Below are 7,915 nucleotides of genomic sequence, written 5' to 3'. Positions count from 1 at the left end.
CTCCTGCCAACACGAGCATCACATTATAAACCCGTGGGTACAAGTGCTTGGAGTATGGGGACTCCTTTGCCCTGGAAAGAGCCTGACCCAACACTAAGACAGATGCAGTGTGTGCACTGAAGTAACATGCAACCACTGTAGTAAGAACCTGATTACTGACAACAAGTGAAGCCTCCTGTCCCATGCCCGTGGGCACAAGGAGAAGGGAGAGGTGATGCAGGGCTCCCACTTGATTGTGAAGCCGGTCCCAGAAGATCAAATGATCGTTTCTTCATCAAGCAGTATCCTGCTTCATCTTCCACTCTCCTGAGCTCCGTGGGGCCAGCACACACACTGTAACATAAATTCAGTCTGGCAAAGTGGGACAGTCACATCAGCCCCTTAAGGCACAGCCATCCTTCCAGCTATGCCTCGGGATGAAGACCCATCCAAGCTCTGTAGGCATAGTCTGAAATGTTTGCAGTGAAATGAAGTTTTCCAGGATGAGACATGGCTGGCTACCCACGTCCAGCAGGCTGCAGACAGCAGTGGACAAAAGACTTGCACTGTCTGCCAGATGCTGTTTCCTAACCCGTGCAGCTCTGCCTCCCACCAGAGAATCCATCAGCACAAATCTCCCTGCGCCTGCCCCGAGTGCAGGGCCATCTGCAGCTTGGTGCACTTCCAGACCCACGTCACCAAGAACTGTCTACACTACATGTGAGAGTTGGTTTTCGATGTTCATATTGCAATGTTGTCTCCTCTGACATGGCCACGCTGAAGTCTCACACTCAAGTTTCTCACTGTGAAGTCTTCTACAAGTGTCCTGTCTCTCCAGTGGCATTTAAGTCTGCCCCAAGTGCACATTCACATGTGTAGACACAGCACCGCGGCATCAGGATCAGAGAGCCAAGAATAATATATAAGTGTTCCATGTTCGACACTGTATTCACCCTGCAAATCCTGCCGTATCGCCACTTTGACCAGCACGTTGAAAACCAGGTGTCTGTTTTCAAGTGTCTAGACTGTTCTCTTTTACATGCACAGAAGCAACTCATGATGAACCATATCAAGTCTATGCGTGGAACACTGAAAAGCATGGAAGGGCCTCCAAACTTGGGTATAGACTTGCCTTTGAGCATTAAGCCTGGAATTCAAAATTCAGCAAATCAAAACACAGAAGACACCAGATCCATGAATGGGAAAGAGAAATTGGAAAAGAAATCCCCATCACCTGCGAAGAAATCAGTGGAAAAAAAAAAAGTGGCTAGTCCTGGGTGAATGTGTTGAGGGTGTGACCACCTGTTCACACAGAGAGACGTTAACATTTCCCTCATGAGGAAGGAGCATGGGAAGCAAATGAAGAATCACCCCTGTCACCAGTGTGAAAAATCTTTCAGCTCATCCCTCAGCCTCTGCCATCACAACCAGGTCAAACACAAAGGCATCAGGAAAGTTTACACCTACTCACACTGCCCAGACTCCAGATGGACCTTCATGAAATGACTGATGCTGGAGAAACATATCCAGCTCACACATGATATTAAGGATCCTGACTTGAAAGGAAAGACAGAAGCCACCAATGTGTAGGAAATGGAAATAAAAGAAGATGCCAAGATTCCCAGCCCCAAGTGGAAGATAGAAGAACCTGTTCTAGAGTTCAGACTGCCTAGAGGATCCATCACCCGACCCCTGAGGAAGCTGAAGACAAACAACCATTGCAGTAGTCATGCACAGCTGCATTACTCCATGTGGTTATTGATTTGTTAATTTAGTCCCAGCAAGGAACTTGAGGACCATATGATCTATTTTTATGATATTGGATCCCTGAGGGAATTAAAGGTGTCCTCTGAGACCTAAGGGACAATCAAGGGGGGGGGAGTGAGAACAGAAGCAAGAGCATATGGTGAGATGTGACCTGGGAGACCCCTGGGATCAGGTGGGTCCTGGCTGAGAGGTGCTCTAGGAAGGTCTTCAGGGGTAAAGGGCCTGACAAGGTGAGGAAGGTGCCTATGTATGATGACCTCTTGTCTGGACAGCTCCAGGACTGTCTCTATTTCAAATACATTTGCAAATCTGTCCTATCTTCCCTCCTAAGTGTATTCATTCAGAAGTGCAAGCTTGTCTTCTTGGCCAAACGCTGGACTAGAGACCTGTAATATACTGGAAAACAAGGCCTAGACTCTGCTCCCAGGTGGCTGAGCATTGGTTAGAACACAATACAGGGAAAGCTGCTGTAGGCAGAGGATCAGGTAATTAAAATCATAACCTGTCCCTCTCCCAAGTTTGCTATCATCACTGTTCATGATTCTGACCGTGATGCTCCTTCAGGATACACAGGGTATTTTGCAGAGCTCCCCAGGGGAAAGCAGACTTAAGTGCTGTGAGCATAGGAGGCAGTGTGGACCCACCTTGGCTGTGCTAAGCAGGAGATCTTTCCTGGTGAGTGACTCCCACTGAGGCCTACTGCCCCCCTTCAATTGTCTCCTAGGGATCCATGGACAACAACACTGTCCTGTGAGCAGAGAACTTGCACTCAATGATCCACATCACACACATACAAAAGACAACACAATTTAAATATCTTTACAGCATTACACTGATTGTCAAAGTGTTTTATTGAAATCAATATGTACAGATGGCTGGAGGGAGAGAGGAAGGGACAGAGATGGACACACATGGGAGCTGGAAACAGAAGGAGACACGTCTATGTATCCCAAGGGACAGTTTCCACTCAGTGGCTCACCTTCTTTTTGTGAATTGGAGTAAATTTATGTTAGCTTCCAAACAAGGTGGAAGAAGAAAAGCAAATCCCTATAGCTTAAAGATTAAGCCTCAGTTTCTAAAACATCTGAGGAAGGCTAAAGTGGAAGGGACCACTTTGGAATGGTGCAGCGTGTTTCTCAGAAGCAGTGACAAATGTCCCTCTGGTGGCCATATGAGGAATGGCATGGGAGCCGCTGTCTCCATGGATGGCAAACAGGCAACATTCACACAAACACAACATCCGTCTTGCTGTTAGGAGAAAGCCAATTCCATAAGATCAAAGTCTTGGCTGTGCCTTCTAGTGCAAGTCCTCATCTTGATCATGACATGACCAGGCACTTCCCAAGGGTGGGGTCTCAGGGAGTGTTGATGGAGCCACTGAGCTGGGCCCCATCCACAGCAGAGAACAGAAAGGAGGTCGATGCCTCACAGGACCTGCAGGGAGAGAGTGGGAACATGCTTGGGTCACGTGTCCACATCCCAACCCTGTGTTCCTGGTGCAGAGAAGTGAGTCTGTCCAAAGACATGCATGGCCCTTTGCTGTCCACATTAGCAATAAAATGTCAATGCAGTTTTGAAATGTATCACACAGTGTCTTTGTCCCATTGCATCTAAAATGATGTTGAACTTGAAAAAATGAGATGACCCTCTATTACCTGTCACTTTGTCACTTACCAGATGTAATGATCATAGCCACTGACAATGTTAGAAAACATGACTTTCAAAGCTGCGTCATGTTCCTTCTGATCCCTTGCCCTTAAAGGACCTGCTTCTATTGCTCCTGCTGCCAGCTTCCTCCACAACGATGTCTTCTTCATCTCTGAAAGTGGAGCCCAATGCTATCCTCCCCAGGAAGCTTCTAAATCTAGGATCCTTCCCTGAACTTCCCGAGCACGAGCCCTGTCCATTTTCCTAGGATGGCAGTCACTTCCCAGCATGTCATCTCTCCTGTGGATTCTGAGCTTCTCCCAGACCAGGAAGCTCCTCAGTCAGTTCTCAGTCTGCTCTCTGCTCAGTGCTTGACCTAAGTTAAATATTCAATCAAGATTTGGACATCATTCATTTGAACAAGTTATGCACTGTTTCTGATGTCATCCTAAAGTTATAATGAAATCCCAGAAAAGAATCAGGATGTCTTGAAGCAAAAGGGCTAGTTTGTTGTTTATAAGGTCTGCAAAGCAGGAACACACAGTTTTTACCTGAAATTGACAGTATGAACCCTGGGGCTTGATGGGTTGAAGAATTTCTCAAAGCAAAACTACGAAACGTAGAGGTGGGTGACTTGCAAGGGTCTTCGATGGCCCTTGCAGCCTGACTACGGATCCTTGCAGCTGAGCTGCAAGTTTCCCATGACTGGCTGACATTGGAGCATCTCCTTAGAGGTTTGACAAGAATCAGAAGTCTGATAGGTGTTGTATGTGATTTTCTGAGAACTTGGAAGCATGTGAGTTAACCCCAGGTCCATCATGAGCTACAAAGGATCTCTAGCTTCCAAAACTTCCAAGTGGACAAGGGATATCTGGGCTTCTGTACTGAAGGTGTTCTGTTGAGGTGAATTTGGTTTTGCCTTCAGACTTGGGTGTGATCATTTCTGACCACGTCCTACAAACCGACACTGAGCCTGTGCTCCTAAGCATCAAGGCCGAGCCTCAGCCCAGGCGGCCCTTCCCCTGGGTCCTCTGATCTCTCTTTTGTGTGCTCCCAGTTGAAACAGGGGCTTCTGTCTTACCCGCTCCAGGAAGAGCTCAGAATGTCCTCCCTGTGAGGACCTATGTTGTGTGCATGGGGGCATCCATCTTCAGGCAGAGAAGAGAGAGGTCGCTGACCGTGGCCTCACTCAGACACCTCCAATCACGGGATTGCTGGACTTTACTCTGATGGACACCATCGGCCCCCCTCATCCCCTATTTCTGGTTTTGGGGGAAAGGCAGAGGTACTTCCCCTGCAGAAGCTGAATGCAAGGTTGCCAGTCCTGAGGACAGGACATGGGCAGGGCAGTGGGTCTCTGATGGGGAGCCTGAGGGGTGGGAGGGCCTGTGAGCACCTCCCAGGGTGCCTGGCCTGAGGCTCGGACCGTCCTGCAGCTTCTCTGGCACCTGATATGTTTGGGAAGACACTTTCTGCACATCTGAGCTCAAGTGGGTGCCCCTGTTGCAAATCAAAATTCCCCTGCAGGGAACATATCCAGGACCCAGCATAAAGACAATGTCCTGGCTTATTTTTAATTTTTAAATATATAAAATTTAAACCAAAAAACAATGATGATCATTGTCTTCATCCATTACTCAGCCAGACACAGTAGGTCCCAAGTAATATGTTATCACCTCTGAGAATTATCAGGAGTTGTTAATTCAGACACCTCAGGAACGGTGGGCATCTCAGCCCTGAAGGGGAGGGCAGGCAGCAGAGCCTGACTGATACTTACAGCAAGTCACTCTGCTCTGGCTTTGGCGCTGTCGCAGGCAGGAGAGCTGGAGCTGGCTCTCCATCCAGAGGGGTTTCCCCAGCGGGTTCTGGAGCTGGTGCTGTGGCTCCAAGAAGGGAAACTCTCATCAATAGTACTGCTTTCCCACGTGTCCCCCAAAGCCAGGGGAGCCCTCACTGCTACTCAGTAAACTCCCAGTCCCTATTCCACCGTCAGGGAGTCTTCCCAGGCTCTGCTTTGTGTGGTCCAGTGCCTTCCCCTCCCCGCTCAGCCTGTCACCACCCTGCATCCTCCTCACCATCACTGTCTGCCTCTGGGAATTCCAGTTGCTCCAGCTGTGCCAGTAGGAGGTTGGCCTGCTGCTCCAGGTCTGAGCCAGGCATGCTCAGCTCTATGTAAGCCAGCACGGTCTTAAGGCCTGGAAATTCTGGAGGCTGATGGAAATCATCTGGGTACTGGAGCCGCCAGGTGCCCAGGATGGACAACTAGGTCCTGGAGGTAGTCAGGGGGACACCAGAGTCAGAGGCTTGGCCTTTCCTACCACATTGGGCTCCCAGGGTAGCCCTGCAGGGACCTGGGCCTTTTTGCCTTTGGCTCCTGCCCATCCAGAGGTCGGCTCTGCTCCATGTCCCATCTCAGCTGGCAGTGTGGGCAGAGGCGGGCTTGGACACAGAGGAGGGGCTGCTACAAGCCTTCTGAAGGGACAGCCCTGGCTCAATGGCATGACCACCTGTCCACCGCTTCAGGGACACCTGTCACACTGCTATGTCCCTCTCCCTGCCCCTCCCCACTGGATGGCACGTCTGTGAGGACAGGCAGGCTGTGTGCTCTGCGCACTGCCCTCTAAGGGACACGGGAGCTGCTCTATGAGTGCCTGAGCCAGGAGGGAACAGACAGGCTGTGTCAGTCGCCCAGCCTGCCCGTGGGCCTCCTCTCACCTCAGCCTTAAGCTCCTGCACCTGCTGGTTGCATAAACCCCCAGGGACCCTTCCTGGGTCTCCTTCTGCCCCTGTCACTCAGCATCATCAGGATGGGCTCAGCTGTCCCCTGAGGCTCATTGGGTCCCCTAAGCACCACCTGAATCTCCACCATTGAGGCTACACTAGATTGTGGGCGGGACGCTCTCCTCTCCTTGTGTTCTGTGTCTCCCAAAGGGCGTGTGGGCAGTGATGGGATAGATAGGGGTTCGATGTGGGATTTCTTAGGGGTTGACACTCTCCTCTGACCTCCCAGATGCCCTTCACAGCGCCACAGTCCCATCCACATCTCTCTGGGTCTCCTCTCCTCTTTGCCGGGGGGAGCCCTAAGACTTCTGCTGTGAAGCCAGAATCACTGGGTATGTGGGATCCAGGATGCTGCCCACCTCTGCCTAACCAGAGAGCCCACAGCTTCACACACTATTTGGGGAAGGAGTCCCTCCCCCTTCAATCCAAGAGACTCACTCTTTCAGATGGTGCAGGGGTCCCCCGTCCTCTTCAGTAAAAGGGAGGATGCATCAGTATCTAGAGGAGAGCAGGAAGGCATCACATGGACTGTCCTGAGCACACTAGCTGGATGTGCTGTCTAGTGTGACAGTGTGACTCCCAGGAGAATGCAAGCCCTGGAGGGCAAAGCTGTTGTCTGCTCAATGCATTAAATGATGGTTGTTCCTAGAAAAGCCCCTGTCCCTGGGGGCCCTTCCTATACATTTGAAGAATGAGTGAGCCCACCTACCCCCATAGCACACATCTGAGTGGGCCTGGGACACCACTTGTCCCTCCCAGGGATTCCTGCTCTCACTCTCCCAGGGCAGGGACAGCTAATGGCGTCACAGGTCCCCTTTGAAATGGGAAAACACTTCCACCCAAGGCCAAAGTCCCAGTGACACAGGAGGCAGGGGCTTCTTCATGGGTAGGATGACAATGACAAATTCACACAACCACAGCCCTGCCAGCTGACCTTTCCGTGAGCCAGGTCCCCAGAAAGCAATATCCATGAAGGCCTCCCTCTGTTCCTACCCTCCTAGGCCTGATCCTCTATTGACCCCAGTGTGCAGGGGGGCAAACTGAGGCTTTGAGAGGTAGAGGAACAATGCCTTATGTCTCTGCTGGTAGGTGGCTGAGTCACCAATGTCCCATGAATACAGAGTGCTCACGTTTGGAACAGATGTTCCAGCACCTGCTGGGCGGTGGCAAAATTTCGATAATTGCCTAGAAATGTGTTCAGATAGGAGGGGTGGCCACCCAGGATGGCAGGTACCAGCTTTGCCACCAGCTTCTCCAGCCTGTGTCACTGGAGGCTCCACAGCCTGTAGTCCTCTTCCCTGCTGCCTGATGGTCCAGCTCCCCCCTGGGGTGGAAAGAGGAGAGACATGAGTCAGAGGCAGCACTGGGGACCCCCAGGAGCTTGGGGCTGAAGACCAGACTGACTCCTCAAGCCTCAGGGTCCTGTGCATGAGGGGGAACCAGGGGAGCCTTGAGCAGATTCAAGGTTCTCGGCATCACCACTAAAGGGGGTGAAGGGCAATGATGAAACGCATTAGTGTCTCAGATCCCTGTGTCAGCACTACAGTGCCAGCAACTCCCTGCATGCAGTACATCACCTCTGTGACTGCTGTCACAACATTCCATTCTAGAGATGAGAACACAGTGGCTGAGCCTGGGGTAGGAGGGCTCAGGATCTTCAGGTCAATGTGGACACGTGGGGACGGAGGAGAAACAGGACAGTGTGTAGAAAAATGCAGAAACACCATTGACTTTACATGAA

At 51.0% G+C, this 7,915-nt stretch overlaps 1 pseudogene; it reads left to right on the top strand.

Annotated features, from left to right (window-relative positions):
- Nucleotides 1-269: 269 nt before the first annotated feature.
- On the top strand, nucleotides 270-3,329 carry LOC140699541 (zinc finger protein 532 pseudogene; annotated as a pseudogene).
- The last annotated feature ends 4,586 nt before the right edge of the window (nucleotides 3,330-7,915 follow it).

The sequence above is a fragment of the Vicugna pacos genome, chromosome 11 (assembly GCF_048564905.1).
Source record: "Vicugna pacos chromosome 11, VicPac4, whole genome shotgun sequence".
Classification (NCBI taxonomy): Eukaryota; Metazoa; Chordata; class Mammalia; order Artiodactyla; family Camelidae; genus Vicugna; species Vicugna pacos.
This window is presented reverse-complemented; position numbering and strand designations above follow the sequence as displayed.